The sequence below is a fragment of the Lissotriton vulgaris genome, chromosome 9 (assembly GCF_964263255.1).
Source record: "Lissotriton vulgaris chromosome 9, aLisVul1.2, whole genome shotgun sequence".
Classification (NCBI taxonomy): Eukaryota; Metazoa; Chordata; class Amphibia; order Caudata; family Salamandridae; genus Lissotriton; species Lissotriton vulgaris.
In genome coordinates, this window is record NC_141697.1 from 900,313,729 (window position 1) to 900,329,597 (window position 15,869).

General features: G+C 42.5%; 1 protein-coding gene across 1 annotated transcript in view; it reads left to right on the forward strand.

Annotated features, from left to right (window-relative positions):
• The window catches only part of LOC147692465 (calpain-1 catalytic subunit-like), a 361,725-nt gene that overhangs the window by 301,188 nt on the left and 44,668 nt on the right, over positions 1–15,869 (forward strand). The window lies entirely within an intron of this gene.

The following is a 15,869-nucleotide window of genomic DNA, read 5'->3' on the forward strand; positions in this document are numbered from 1 at the left end:
ATTTCTGTCCTTAACAATGCTAGAGCAATGGTTTTCAACCTTTTTAGGTCTCGCTGGCGTTAGCAGCGCGAAGCGCTGCATCCAGCGAAAGACCTTATGTTGTGCATTTGCCGGGAATGTTGGACAGGGGAAGGATACGCGCTTTCCCTCAGCGATTTCATCTCGTGGGCGCGCACGCCCGGCGCCGTGCACATCCCCTGTTTAACATTCACCGCAAGTCAGCCTCTCGCCTCTCTTAATCGCGCGCACACACACAGCCACACTCACGCATGCACACACACAAACATGCACACACACACACACACATACACACATACACACACACACACACACCTCCCTCCTTACCTCACCGGGCTCTTGTCGCTGCGCTGGTGTCATCTCTGCACTCCAGCTCCTCTGCCAGCACGACGTGGGGCTCTCCCCTTAGGCATGGTAGCCCCGCCATGCTATCCGCTGGTCTTCACCCGGGCCCCCTCCTGGGACCCGGGACTTCGGTTCCCGCACTTCGCTTTAACTCCGGGCTCGCTCCTCATAACGAAAGTTATGAATGGCGCGCATGCTCGGGCAGCCCCCGCCCTCCCAGGTCTCCTCGCAGCCCGGATACTGAGCTTGTTTTAAAGGTGTGTTTACGTGCTTAATTATGTCAGTATGTGCTCTGGACGGGGGCAGACTGTAAATTCTTGAGCAAATTCTGCTATCTTTATGTGTTCTGGCATTTTGGCGTCTCATCTAGCGAGTGTCATTCAGATTTCCTCTGCCATGCACCATTTCCCCACATTGCTTAGACAGTTCTCTACAGCTGGGATTTACGACTCATCTAGTGTACTGCTAGCCTTCTCTTTGTCAGGAGGAGGGTGACATTTACAAGTGTTTCTTCATTTTGTTCCTAATACGCCCTACAGATATACCAAAGAGATACGTCTGTGGGGTCGGCTGTAAGTCAATCCGTGTGCCCTCTTTAAAATAATCTATGACTTGTCCCCAATAATCTCGCAACTTTAGGCAGTTACACGTCATTGTACATGGGTGATTCCCCTTTAGTTAACATTTGGGGCATTCTCTGCCATTTAGTGGGCTCTATCATATGCAACATTTGTGGCGTGATGTGCGTCTGGTGTAGAAAAATGTAATGATTCAGTCAGAATCTAGCGTTACTATTGGCAGTGCATATAAGCAGAAAGGACCTCTTCCCACAGCGTGTCCGTAAAGCCGGACCCGCAGTTTATTTCCTATTTTGTCCTAGGGTTTTGTAAACTCGCCCTACACATTATTTGGGAAGACATAGGACTCATACATGAATGGTCGCAAATAGTGTGGAAATGTACACGCGACTGGCAAATCTTAAAAATCAACACAGCCAAACGCCTGAGGAACTGATCATCAAAACCACAGCGCAGAGAAGAACTTAACAGCAGGAATTAACATTTCTACCTTCAAAACTTGTCTAGTGGACATTAACTGCGAAATGGAGAAGCACAAGGATTACCTAATGCGACAAAAAATGTACAAACTACAGAAAGATTTCAAAACATTGGATAAAGAGAAAGTATATCCTTATATCAAGGGAGAATATCAAGCCCCAGAGAGCTCTATGACCTACTGTTGAAAACAGGGGTCTTTCAGTAGCTCATCAAGCAGAGATAGATGGGGAAGTCAAAAACAACAGGGGGATACTGCCACCACCAATGTACATATACCCGATGGGCCCCTATCCAGGCTGTCCAGGCTGGCATATTCCAAGGGCTGCCCAGGGGGTAATATAAAGTCAGACGCCTAAGCCATTTAACAGTGAGCCACACGTCCTTTGCCTGGATAATAAAGGGTGTTATGCTACCTCAAAGTTTCTTGAACAGCAGAAAGTAGCATGGGATAGCTCTGAAGAGATAAAGGCCCAATGGCAGCAAAGCAGATGAAAGGAGAGTTTCCGTCCCACCAAAAACAGTGGTAAAACAGCAGTTAAAAAAAAAAATGATTCATAGTTTTTTTAGGCCTTGACCTAGGGACTGCTTCAGCTGTATTACCAGCTGTCCCACTAGCAGCATGTAATCTAAAACAAGCATTTGCAATGCAATAGGTTTCGCATTTACGCGAGTTTAAGCTATTGGCTTTGTAAATGACAATGCCTTTTACTTATGTTTTAAAAACAAAATAAAAAGCATTGTTATTTGCAATGTCAATAGCTCAAACTTGCGTAAATGCGAGACCTATTGCATTGCAAATGCTTGTTATGGTATGTTCCCCTCAACCATATTTTTCATAATTATTCAAGCAGCAGCTCCTCCGTTAAGGCAGAGGAGCATCACTACGCCCTGCTTTGAGCGCAGCACGTGCACACAGAATAATAAAATGGTCATTACCATTTTATTATTTTGTGTGATGCCGGCTGCGCTAGCGCAATTGTGATGGTTGGGGCAGGGCAGACAGATTCCTGCATATTACAGTATGGCTGCCAAGTGTGCATGACAGATTGGCCGCTGTCTACAGCCAGCCAATCTGTCATGCGCACTTCAAAACCTGCAATCCCAGTGCTACAAAACAGCCGTTGGATTGCAGGCACAGGCCCCCAGTCTGAAAATGAGCGCTGGGTTAGCCTGCTCCAACCAACCCTGGAGCTGCTGATTGGGTGGATTCATAAGCAGGAAGTAAACTACCTTCCTGCTCATCGTCGGGAGAGGAGAGTGGAGAAAGGCAACATATTGGTGAGTTTACAGTGCGCTGCGCCTCACCGATTTTCACAGTTGATAGCCACCCCTGAATTATTCTATACAATGTTAAATGCTGCAAGGAAGTTAAATAACATTTTATTTATTTGAATTGGCTTCACTCATTATTTATTATTTAAAATTACCCATAAGTATTTAAATTCTGTTCATCCAAATGATTTTCTGTGCTGTTCTAGGAGGGTTGATTCAGGATAATTAAATCTAAACCAAACAGATCCCTGTCAGATAGGCTTTAATGTCTTCCTATCCGTCTGGTCAAAGTCTGACCTTGTGGCTTTTACTTCACCTGTCCAAAGTCACACATATAAATACAGTATTCATCTGTACCTTCCCCACTGAAGGTTTTTATCCAGGAAACCTTTAGCTGATGAGCCTGTGTTCATCATAATGCGGTTGGCCGGTTCACCTGCTTTCTCAGGCCTCACCCATAATGCCAGTGAAACTTCTCAGACAATCGAATTTTGTTTCTAACAACAAACACAATCATGGTCGTGAACTAGTCCAAACATTGTATCCCCTCGTTCTTTGGGGAGCAGTCAGCTCAGGAGACACTCTCCTGACAGAAAAGCCAATCAGTGCACCATGTCCTCTATGACTCCAAGGCTGGTCTGCTGAGAAGGCACTGGCGTTACATCCCCCGTCTAATACTAGTCGCATACACAGGTAACTCTTTCCAGGGTCTGAATTAATTTCCATTGCATACACAGGTAACCCTTTCCCGGGTCTGAATTAATTTACTTTGCATACACAGTTAACCCTTTCGAGGGTCTAAATTATTTCCATTGCATACACAGGTAGGCCTTTCCAGGGTCTAGATTGTTTCCATTGCATACACGGGTAATCCTTCCCAGGGTCTGAATCAATTTCCATTGCACACACAGGTAGCCCTTTCCTGGGTCTGAAATGATTTTCATTGCAAACACAGGTAGCACTTTCGAGGGTCTGAATTAATTTCCATTGCATACACAGGTAACCCCTTCCTGGGTCTGAATTAATTTCCATTGCATACACAGGTAACCCTTTCCCGGGTCTGAATTAATTTCTATTGCATACACAGGTAACCCTTTCCAGGGACTGAATTATTTCCATCGTATCCACGGGTAACCCTTTCCAGGGTTTCAATTAATTTACATTGCATACACAGGTAACCCTTTCCCGGGTCTGAATTAATTTCTATTGCATACACAGGTAACCCTTTCCAGGGACTGAATTATTTCCATCGTATCCACGGGTAACTATTTCCAGGGTTTCAATTAATTTACATTGCATACACATGTAACCATTTCCCGGTTCTGAATTTATTTCTATTGCATACACAGGCAACCGTTTCCCGGGTCTGAATTAATTTCCATTGCATACACAGGCAACCGTTTCCCGGGTCTGAATTAATTTCCATTGCATACACAGGTAACCCTCTCCCGGGTGTTAATTAATTTCCTTTGCATACACAGGTAACCCTTTCCCGGGTGTGAATTAATTTCCATTGCACACACAGGTAATCCTTTCCTGGGTATGAATTAATTTCCATTGCATAGACAGATAACCCTTTCCTGGGACTGAATTAATTTCCATTGCATACACAGGTAATACTTTCCCGGGTCTGAATTAATTTCCATTGCATACACAGGTAATACTTTCCCGGGTCTGAATTAATTTCCATTGCATACACAAGTGACCCTTTCTCGGGTCTGAATTAATTTACATTGCATACACAGGTAATACCTTCCCGGGTCTGAATTAATTTCCATTGCATACACAAGTGACCCTTTCCCGGGTCTGAATTAATTTACATTGCATACACAGGTAATACTTTCCCGGGTCCGAATTAATTTACATTGCATACACAAGTGACCCTTTCCCGGGTCTGAATTAATTTACATTGCATACACAGGTAATACCTTCCCGGGTCTGAATTAATTTCCATTGCATACACAAGTGACCCTTTCCCGGGTCTGAATTAATTTACATTGCATACACAAGTGACCCTTTCCCGGGTCTGAATTAATTTACATTGCATACACAGGTAACCCTTTCCAGGGTCTGAATTAATTTACATTGCATACACAGGTAACCCTTTCCCGGGTCTGAATTAATTTACATTGCATACACAGGTAACCCTTTCCAGGGTCTGAATTAATTTACATTGCATACACAGGTAACCCTTTCCCGGGTCTGAATTAATTTACATTGCATACACAAGTGACCCTTTCCCGGGTCTGAATTAATTTACATTGCATACACAGGTAACCCTTTCCAGGGTCTGAATTAATTTACATTGCATACACAGGTAATACTTTCCCGGGTCCGAATTAATTTACATTGCATACACAAGTGACCCTTTCCCGGGTCTGAATTAATTTACATTGCATACACTGGTAACCCTTTCCCGGTGTGAATTAATTTACATTGCATACATAAGTAACCCTTTCCCGGGTCTGATTTAATTTACATTTAACATCTTTGGGATATGCATTATATAAAATTAAACATATGGGTTTTAACAAATCTGCTTTTTATTGTGATGGAATACAGAATCTGTTTTTATAGCTTTAATCCCTGGCACTGTAATATATAACAGAACCGGGGGCTTTATACGTCATACGTTCAGCAGCAAGAACCATACCATAACTGTTTTCAAGTTGAAAACATAAAAAATGATTCTGCCAGTACTCATACCCTGTATGTATCAAATTTAGATTGTTGTAAAGTATTTTTAGATATTCCAGAATAAGAGCTTCATAATAACCTCCTGTAACTACTATTAGTCAGTCAATAGTATCCGAAGGCACGCTTATAAAACTGCTCGAGTTCAGGAAGCTGCACTACCCAGTACTCTCATCACCTCATGTATAAATTGGTGTATGATGGAACGAAGACAGCGCCCATAGCCCTGACTTGCTATCATAAGTAGTGGGCATCCTCAAAGAAAATATTTCCACATGAGGATGCCTACAAAATTCGTGGAAACTAGCAGAGTATATCGATTGGCTTCATGAATGTTTTTAAGGTCCGATACATGCTATGTGGAAGCTTTCATATGAAATGTATAGATGTAGGATGTTTGCAGCACAGAAGGGGAAGGGTGTGTCTTAAATAAAAGTCTTCATAGAACACCACTGACTGTAATTAGTAGTTAGTCAAATATTCCATTGGTTACTTAATTTCCAGAGCACTTGTAGTGATGTAATGTAATGTATGTATACTTGTAAAGCGCACTGTTACCTCGTTACGTGGCGTCCTGGCGCTGTATACCGCTCGGGAACCCGTTCTGGCTTTCCCTGTGAGAGGGCACCCCCAAGGGGAAGCCAGGCATCCCCGGCGCTGCTAGGGCCGTTGTGGAGATTAAGCAAGCTATTGCCCAGAGTTGCAGAGTGGGACCCATGGTTAGCGTAGGCACCTAGGCGAGAATTATCGTGTCCGCGGACATTGACCCAAGACCCTGCCGCGTCGGGAATTGAACCCTGGTCGTGGGCCGACCTCTGCTTCAGGGTCTGCCGCTTCTAACCAGTGAGTTTCTGTCAATAATTGGAGTAAAAAATGGCTGTATATGTCATTGGGGTGAATTGAGGTTGAAAATATGAAATTGCAAGTGATAAAACTGAAAAATTCAGGGCAAGAGGTTTGGAACAGTTATTTGAAAGGACAATTCGTAATAGTCTAGTAAATGTCACGCAATTCACAAGATCTACAAAGATCTCTAAAAGGAATAGAAGTGCCCCGCCAAATCACCCTTGAAAGGCTGGGGGGCATAATGGATGCAGGCCTTTCGGTGAGTCTGAGAGTGGCACTAGCAGGTGATAAGTGAAAGTCATTACCAAGGCCACTCTACACCTTCTCCTGCGTAGCTTGTGGTGGACCCGTTCTGTAGTTAAAATGAATAATTTCCATTTACTGTTCACTGAGACGCTTTGCACCTTTTGACTGCATAATGTGGAACTCTTTATAGTGAATTATGTTGGTTCCAATGCATTTCCTCATATCTTGAATAATGGGAGCCCAGCAGGCTGCGATGAAATAAATGGTGGAATCAGGGCTGGACTGGGAATGCAAATTAGCCCTGGCGATTAAGTCGGACGGGCCGCAGGGGTTGGGGGTGGTGGAGGTCAGGGCCGGCTTTAGCGCTGATGGCGCCCTGTGCAACAATCACTTTTGGCTCCCCCACATTCCATGACCACCTCTCCAGATTCTCTCCCTACCACCTGCAAAATTGCCCATTATCTCTCCCATTATAACATATTGCTAAACACAGCACCCCCCTGAGGTCACAGCGCCCCCTCCACACATCAGCACCCAATGTGACCGCATCAGTCGCACTGGCCTAAAGCCAGCCCTGGTGGGGGTTGGTACTGGCAGGAAACACTGCTGCTGCATCTTTCGGGGGTAATATTGTAGCACTGATGCAAAACCTGCACCCTGTACCAAAAACAGCCTCTCCCTTACGGCCCACAGGGAAAACTCTGGTGCCCCTACGGCCAGTCCAGCCCTGGGTGGAAGGGAAGCAACCAGGTGAAATAAAGTGTGTCCAGTAGATAGTCAATGACATGTAAGCCTTACTAAACTTGCAAACATGCCTCATATTTGTAGCTCCAATTATTGTACAAGGTTAGAGGAAGGTTTGCTGATGGCTCACCACTGAAATGAAGTGTGAGCATTATTTATAAGTTGACTCCTCGCAGGCAGCCCCTCTTCCTCATCAGTGCGGCTGGAGTAATTTTTTGCCAGGGGTGCAGTTCTGGGGCATCACCCCACTAACATTATGGGGAGCTTCTAAAAACATCCAGTGTTACTGGATGAGTGTGTTCAGCAAATGAGCAAAGCACTTGATCTTGGGAGCATGTTTATGAGAGGGAAGGTGGTAGATAAAGTGGTAGTCTGAGATGTTTTTAAAAAAAATGTGATTCAATGGCTCATTGTGATGCATTATTCTTAAATAAATTAATACATTTTGTTAACTGTTACTCCAAAAGGAGATATTAAAAAAAAAGACCATTGATAAATCAGGGTGGTTTTAGCCATGCATGCACATAAGGGTAAAATAAATGTGTCTTTTTTTCCTAACCTTCCCATGTAACTTGCCTGCCACCGTAATCCACCATTAAAAGGCCAAAGTGACCCTCATTTTTAATATTTGTAAACTTTAAAAAAAGGAACTGTTTTCTTATATCGGGCTGTTCATGCGCCTCGTTCATTTATCCTCCAAGGAGGATTTGCTCTGCCGTTTAAAGGCTAGATCAAAAAGACAATCCAATGCAGGAGTGAGCATTGCTGGGCTCCTTATAGGATGCAGCAACAAGACCCATTGGAAATAGACACCCGAGAACTACGAGGGACATTAATCAGAAGAGGAAGGTCAGTCTGGCATTCTGTCAGGACAGACAGAGGCAAGTCCCCAAACCCTTTCCCTGGAGGGTTCTGATGTCCAGAAAGAAGCTCATTCTAGGGGCAAAAATGCACCAAAGACTTTCAAGAACACCCAGACCTACTTCTGCACATGAAGATCTATCCACCTGGACTCAAACTCGACAGGATGCACAGAGGTCGCGTCAGTCACTGAACAGTCACTGAACATTGAGCTGCCACAAAAAAGGAATTGGCACTTGGCTTTTGCCATGACCACTGAGCTTGCTCAGTGCCAAGAACTTCCCTCAGCTCCGGAGAATCCCCAAGGTACACGCTCCAAGCCCCGTTTTGACAACACCAGGAAAGACATGTGACACTGAGCCAACAACTCTGGCACCAAATTCACTGCTGAAGTCGATGCCAAAAACATATTGATGTCGGCTTCAATATTGATGGAATGCCATCAACTATCAATTGAGCTTCCAGAGGTGCCAGATGTTAAACAGGAGAAAGACCAGCTTTAGAGAATATATTAGCACATTCGCCTAGAGTGCAGGAGCCAGACCCCACAACCTTCAAAAAGCGATGGCTTACTTTTGAAGAGGCAATATCTCTGGAACTCCAAGAGTTAACATGTTTCCAAGAAAGGGAAGCAATCACCTTCAAGTCCCATGCCTCAGCCACAATATGTCCTCTTGAGGATCCACATTGTTGTCTTCCCATCGGTCTGCCCCGTCTGTGGTGGCAGCGGGTCATCGTAAGGATCCAGAGTATCCATCTTGACTGTCAGAAGGTGTATGAGGTGAATCCTAGAAGGAAGGTCACTTCTTGTAAGGAAGTCCAACTCCACCTCTACAACAACCCCACCCCGCTACAATGAGGATCATCAGGATGACTCCAGCTTGGAGCCGTACCCTGTCGAGGCCATGCCACCAGAGGGTAAAGGCGAGCTATTGAGAAAGACTGAAGTCTGTCTAGCTTGTCTTAATGTAAAGTTGATATTAGGACATTAAAGAGTAATTGTCATTTTGTTCCTTATGCTTCACCAAAGAGATATCAAAGATTGTAAAAGTAATGTGACATCATTTAGCGAGAGCACATGGAGGTGTTAGATGACGTAAAGCAAGCAGGTGAAACCGCGTGTGTTATTTCCATTACAACTTACTCACTCTAATCAGCTAGTGTATTAGAAGGTGATGGAAAACTAGACCCGTTAAGCGTTTAGGCAAAAAAATGTGTGGGATTTTAATTCTCCCACTATAACTAACTCATTAAGACTAGATGTGCCCCCCAAAAACAAGCTCTTTTCGCCCCCACAAACTTGGACATAATAGGAACATTACTCCATAAAGGCGACCATCTGAAGCGAGTAACCAACCATAATAACAATAAAATGGGCGCTTGCGGCTAACACCACAAGCCCCATGATTTTAAGCGGGCCGACCTTATCCTCCCGGTCTTACTTTCGGGTCACGACCGACCGTAACTTCAATAAGAGGGCACTCTGGTGCAGCCGGCATACATTAGACCGACCGAACGACCTTTACCGCGTAACCTAAGCGTAAGTCCCTCATCCCATAAGGATGCTGATTAGTGGCTGCGGCACCCAAATTATAATATATATACATTTTGATGGTCTGCTTGTCTCCCCAGTAGTGCTGCGAGTGGCAGCACGCAGGAAGCAAGACGAGAGCAGCACCATGACTGTTTCATCTTGAGAGACACAGTAGGTTGACTGAGTTGTTGGCATGTCTACACGCGGTGCATGTATGCAGCACCCCAGCCTACCAGAAAGGTTTCTTGAGAACAGATCCCTTTAATTCACAAGCAACTTAAGTCCATTGACATGCTGGTCCATATGCACAAGGACACAGCTCCCTCACAGTATAAGTAAGACACTTCGCTAGTTTCAGCACTTTGAGTGCCTAGCCTTCTGGGTATTTCGGAGCCTTACATTGTCTTCCCTATATGCCATAGTGATTATATACTTTTTTTAAAGGGGGTAAGTCACCCTTATGGATGGCTGTTAGAATCACCTGACTGCATATTTGTGTTTCCTTTTTAACAAAGGCTTGGTATACACGGGGCTATGGGCCCTTTAAGACGGTGTCTCTCCCTTGCTCGTATAGATGATGTTGAACAATCCCTGTTCTTTCTATGTGTTTCTAGTGTCTTTATAAGCATACAGCTCTGAGGAAGACCTTCATTAGAGTAATAGGTCCCCCGGAAGGTTGAAACATGTCTGCATAGGTAACCGTGGGCAGAGGGTACCTGCACACAAAGAGAGGATTCTTACCTTCCCATAGTTTGGGAACACTGAAGGAGTATATGTGGCCCAACCACACAGGGCCCCATGACACCTAGAGAATTACCCACTTGGAGGAAAACAATATATCTCCAGTGATAGAAAATCAACATGCTTAATCTGAAGATGAGCGCTAAAGATGTTGAACACTTTTGTTTGTTGGACACATGTATTTTGACCTTAGAAACACAAGGATAGTGAATTCTCATGATCGTTGTGAATTGTAGCACTATGAAATTAGTGCAAATGTAAATGTAAATATATTTTTAGTATAAGCTATGTCATTCATGTGAGTGTCTTCACCATTTCAGTTCGATGAAAATTATTTTGATCGTTTAAAATCATTCTGTTACACATGCGCCATTGTGTCTTGCTCTCAATATAATGTAAGTAACATAGGAATTCAAGTGTGAGGACACAGAAAGAAGGCAGTACAGAATATTTCAAAAGAAATTGATGAGAAAAGGCACAGAATACTTACGTGATCTATGGTACACGGGGCATTATTTTGCATACCAAAGGGTACCACAGCATCCCATGTTGTTATTCTGAAAGTGGCAGATCAGCACAAATTCAAATTGCATGTTATGGAGGAAAATTTCCTAGTAGAGAGATTCTGTCGAAGACAGAGAGGTCAGTACAATTCCTGCCCACACTTAAGAGCATTATGAAAGGTGCAGCAAATAATTTTAGGATCCAGTAAAGACATGGAAGTTCCTCCCATGGTGGAGAAAAGTATAGGCCTGCTCATAAGACCCGCCTTTATATCTGTGGTCGGTTGGTTGGTTAATAACTTTATTCAATCTTAATTGATAAGGTCATAAAAGTATACAGATCATACATTATTCAAAGTATATAAGAAACATACATCACAAGCAGAATAATTAAAACATCACAAAGATGTACGAACAAGGAAACATTAAAAATAGTAATACCGTTCATTGAATTATTCAGACTAACTTAACAGTAGCTCATAAAGTGCATAGTGCTTAAAGTGCTAACAGTGCCCTTTGTAAACAATACCATCAAATTGATAAAATACATTGCAATGGCGAATATATGAATTATAAAAAAAACATTTTGGATACTTATCAAACTAGACTCCTCCCAATCAATTATTATAAAATGTTAATTAATGCTATCTGTGGTCAAGATTTCCTGGTAGTACATACAGCTCACAAACAAGCTTTCGCACAGGGTGCAGGTGATGCACCCCCTCCGTATAAAACTGATGCTTCCAGAAAGGGCATTATTGCAGGAGAAGCAATTATTATCAATTCGAGGGGTCTCCAGTCGCTGTATGGCAGGTATCAATGGGAAGAGATACAACAACGTTGCAAACACCTTCCAGAGGCATACAGGAAGAGAGGAAGGGAGTTAGTGCAGAGTGGAACATCTTTTTGGGACTCAGGAGAACTCAATGTCAGAGAAGATAAAAGAAAAAAAGATACAGCTACTGCTAGGGCCATGAGAGCAATCCAGACGCAGCCTGCCTTTTATCGCCAGTGGAACGTGAGGCAGTGCCAAGACTGCAACACCATCAAGGCAGTCAGGCTACCAACAGCACCAGTCCTACCAGGAGAACTAAGCCCCAAAGTCGTTTCAATTGGAAGTATTTAGGGGAAATGGTCATAGAAGAGACTGAGGTGGCTCTGGAAAGGTCGCTTCCGCCTCAAAGCTGTGACTTGCCAACAAATCCCCCAGACCTTAGAACACAGGAAGGAAATAACCACAGTAAAGTGGGCCCTATCTTGGTCCAGCAAGATTACTGCTTGGAGTTTCAGACTACACCACAAAACATGCCACTACAACATAATACAATCTGTCGGGAACATTGACCACTACTCAGGGAGGAAGTACATGCTCTTCTATGCAGAGGGGATACTGAACCTGTAACCCCACACCAGCGAGGCAAAGGAAATTCTCAACTTCAGGCCACTGAATCGCTACATCCTGCTAGAACATTTCAAGATGACAACCCTGCAGGGTGTCATCCCTCTGCTCTGCACAGATAACCACATGTAGTCGGAAAAGTTATGAGTAGGGAGCTACCCTTTCTGTCAGGAAAAGGACTGGGTCAACAATTATGAAAAAAACAGGGTGCCTTTTCCTGATTGTTATACCTTATTCGGTGTGCCTCTCCCCCTGGGGGTGGCCACCTCTGTGTGTACAAAGATTGTGCAGTCTTATTTAGGTTACCAAATTTACAACATGAACTAACAACCCTTCAGTGTCATAGGGGACCATATATGAAACAAAGACTTGTTTAAAAGTTGTCATACATTTATTCAAAAAATATTTTTGTTAAAAAAGGTCATAGTACTACAAAACTGTTGCATTAAAAACCATTACACGATATATGTTCAGTTTATACAAACAATATTAATAACACATTTCTTAAAACCAATTTCAGTTATTTTTAAAAAAAAGGATTTTTCCTTATGCAGCATTATTTCCAAAAAACATATTTGTACAAAGGTAATAAAACACAAATGATAGGAACAAACTGTCGACGCGGCGTTTCGGTGCCTCTTAAGTTCTTGCACCTTCTTCAGGACTCGTTCCCTGATTGGTCACATCTATAAAGACATATATCATAATACATTTCATTAGGTCCCATCTACTAGTATCAGTTGCTTATATTCAATACATCAATTAGTCAGCCTAATATTTGGTAACCTATATAGTGTCTTCTGCACATCACAACTCGAGATTCGTTCCCACTCCGTTGCTATCTTTTTTCATTATCTTTAAATTGGTAGCCTGATGGGCTAAGCGGTAGTATGGCAGTGTTTCCTTGCACCATTATTTAGACGATTGACTCAGTTCATATTTACTCTACTGGACAATCCTTTTTCACACTTCTATCAAAACTCTTTTGATTATATCTACATGGTTTTCACTGGTGGGTCCCTTGGTTACGACCCTGGGGCCTGGAATGAAATTCTTTTGCCTTTTGACTGTGTGGGTCCCAACAAGTTTATTACTCAACTTACCCAGGTGGTGTTCCCTGGATCTTTTTGATCATATGAGTCTGTTTAACCTCTGCTCATATTTTCCGTTCCCTTCATTCATATGGGATTTTTTCACAACCAATATTCTTGGTCTTTCCTCAGAGACTATGGAAATTAACCACTTCAGTACTATAAAGTAAAGGGACAAGATTTATAGATGACATTTTTTTCATTTGGCAAGGAGATAGAGAGGAACTAATGGAATTCATTACCTGGCTAAACTTGGGTGATGAAAATCTAAATTTCACCTCAACGTACAGTAACGAGGAGTGTGACTTTTTAGACATTAAAATAAAAAACATGGAGGGGGTCTTAGGAGTGGAACTCTTTACAAAACCGACGGACCGCAACACAATGCTCTACTTTAATAGTCACCACCCGGCCACTCAAAAAAATAACATACCGTTCGGTCAATTCTTAAGGGTCCGGCGAAACTGTACCACTATGAAAGAGTATGATACACATGCAAATGTCCTAACGAAAAAGTTTGCCGACAGAGGCTATCCAAAGAAAATGATAAAACAAGCCTACAAACGGGCAAAATATTACAATAGAGAAAGTCTTTTTGAACCAAAAACTAGACCAAATAATGAAACAAAACCTATTGTATTTGTGACAAACTTTTCATGTGTCTCTAACAAATTGAAGAACTGTATCAATAGCAATTGGAAGCTGCTAAATGACCCAGGCGAAATGCCAATCCCCAAACCAATATTTGCCTTTAGGAGAAACCGCACAATCAGAAACTGTCTAGTTAAAACGTATCCCAACAAAATGAAAAGGAATTCCATCAGAACCCTAGATGGGTCAACTCCAACAGGCAACTATGCCTGTGGAAACTGTAAAAATTGCCCCTCTATAATATCAGGTCCAAATATAACCTTGGGCAAAACAACACATACGTATAAAGAACTATTTAATTGTAGGACTAACAATGTCATATATCTGATCAATTGCCCTTGTGGCAAAGTATACATAGGAGAAACCCAACGAGAGATCAGGACAAGAATAACGGAACACAAATCAGCCATCCGCACCAAAAAGCTGACAGCACCCCTGGTAGCCCACTGGATAGAAATGGGTCACACAGTGGAAGATGTACGGTGGTGTGTTATGGAACAAGTCAGTATAAATAAGAGAGGAGGAGACATAACCAAAAAACGTAGACAGAGAGAACAATATTATATGTCCAAATTCAAATCCCACAAAATAGGTCTGAATAATAAAGAGGAATGGGAAAGAATACTGTAGGAAAATGTTGGACCCAAACTAAGGGCCATAGAAAACCCAAACAACAGGAGTAGGCAGGATGCGCAAGATGAAGGGATCTGGCATTTGATAAACTCTAAAGTAGCGCTGTAAACAACCATCGAGATATGTAAACAATGATCCCCTTCGGGAACGACCAGACAATAGGTCTCATAACTACAGATAATGCCCAACATTAAAATAATAATGCTGTAATTAAGGATGTCCAAAAAAAACCTTTTAGATGGTCACAAAAAATGTGCATCATAATAATAATGAGGAGACCCAAATCTATAGCCATAACAAAAGACATATGGTAACAATTAATTGAAATACTGAAAAGGGCCCTTGCTCCCCAATCCAAGATGGCGTAGACTATCAGCAGAAAGTAAACGAAAAGCAGGTAAATTTAGCATTGAAACAAACATGTATTATCAGACAGCAGAAACAATAGCATCTACAATAGTTTAGAGGTAGCCAGGTACCCAAATATGTAATTACGAAGTGGTCGAATAAACTAAAAGGTCTCCCAATCCAAAATGGCGACCGCGGAATGAGCGGAATCCAATTGGGTTTTAAACCCATTAAGATACAAACGGGCGAAAGTGGTCTGCTCGCTAAATCAGAAAAAACAGCAAGCGACAACCTACCGTAGAGTAAACGCGGCACGAAAATAATAGAAAAATAAGAAAAACATTTTACGAAGAAAACGGCCAAATAATTCAGGAGAGCCCCGCAAATACGACAAACGAAATACACGCTTTATGAAATCAAATAAAAAAACACAGGGAGACTAAACAGAATTAAATTTAACTTAAAATGCTAATAAGAAATAGGGCTTTAACCCACTACAAGATGGCCGCCAAAGTCGGGTCACCAAGCAATTACACCTACAAACAGCAACCAGGTGTAATTGATAAAACAAATAATGAGCCAACCCTTGACGGTATAAATACCAGACAGAAGGGAGTCTCAGTAGATCGAGAAGACTCAAGAGACCAGGAGGACGCCACGCAGCTCAGCTCCCTTCACTAAGTAAGTAAAGATAGGGTAATGACTGTGCTGATAGGAGTAGAATGTTTTTTTAAATAAAGAAACAGACTGTTTCTGACCCAGCCTTAATATTTATCCTTTCTTAGAAATACAAGCCAAGTTAAAAGGCTTCAACTTAAAGACCACCATCCCCAAGAGTGAAGTAAACTAAGAGTAACTCTAAAATCTCAATGAGGTAAGAAATAC